The sequence below is a fragment of the Sinocyclocheilus rhinocerous genome, unplaced genomic scaffold (assembly GCF_001515625.1).
Source record: "Sinocyclocheilus rhinocerous isolate Xijiao unplaced genomic scaffold, SAMN03320098_v1.1 scaffold2330, whole genome shotgun sequence".
NCBI classification, from domain to species: domain Eukaryota; kingdom Metazoa; phylum Chordata; class Actinopteri; order Cypriniformes; family Cyprinidae; genus Sinocyclocheilus; species Sinocyclocheilus rhinocerous.
The window spans coordinates 223593-223868 of record NW_015630979.1 but is presented as its reverse complement, the minus strand read 5'-3'; the positions used below and the strand labels follow the sequence as shown (position 1 = coordinate 223868).

The 276-nt window shown below is 30.4% G+C and overlaps 1 protein-coding gene across 8 annotated transcripts in view; it reads right to left on the bottom strand.

The window, feature by feature from the left end:
• LOC107740804 (bromodomain-containing protein 3-like) overlaps nt 1-276 on the bottom strand; it is a 20696-nt gene that overhangs the window by 13364 nt on the left and 7056 nt on the right. The window lies entirely within an intron of this gene.

Below are 276 nucleotides of genomic sequence, written 5' to 3'. Positions count from 1 at the left end.
TTTTTTCAAATAGTTGTATCTCGGCCAAATATTGTCCTATCATAACAAACTATACATCAATAGAAAGCTTATTTATTCAGCTTTGAGATGGTGTATAACTCTTAATTTAAAAAAATTGACCCTTATGACTGGTTTTGCGGTCCAGGCCAGGGTCACACACATATATATATATATATATATATACACACACACAAACATATACATTATATACATATATATACACACTAGTCAACATTTGAAGTGGATCAAAACCTTTCATCAAAGTCCCAAAACCTA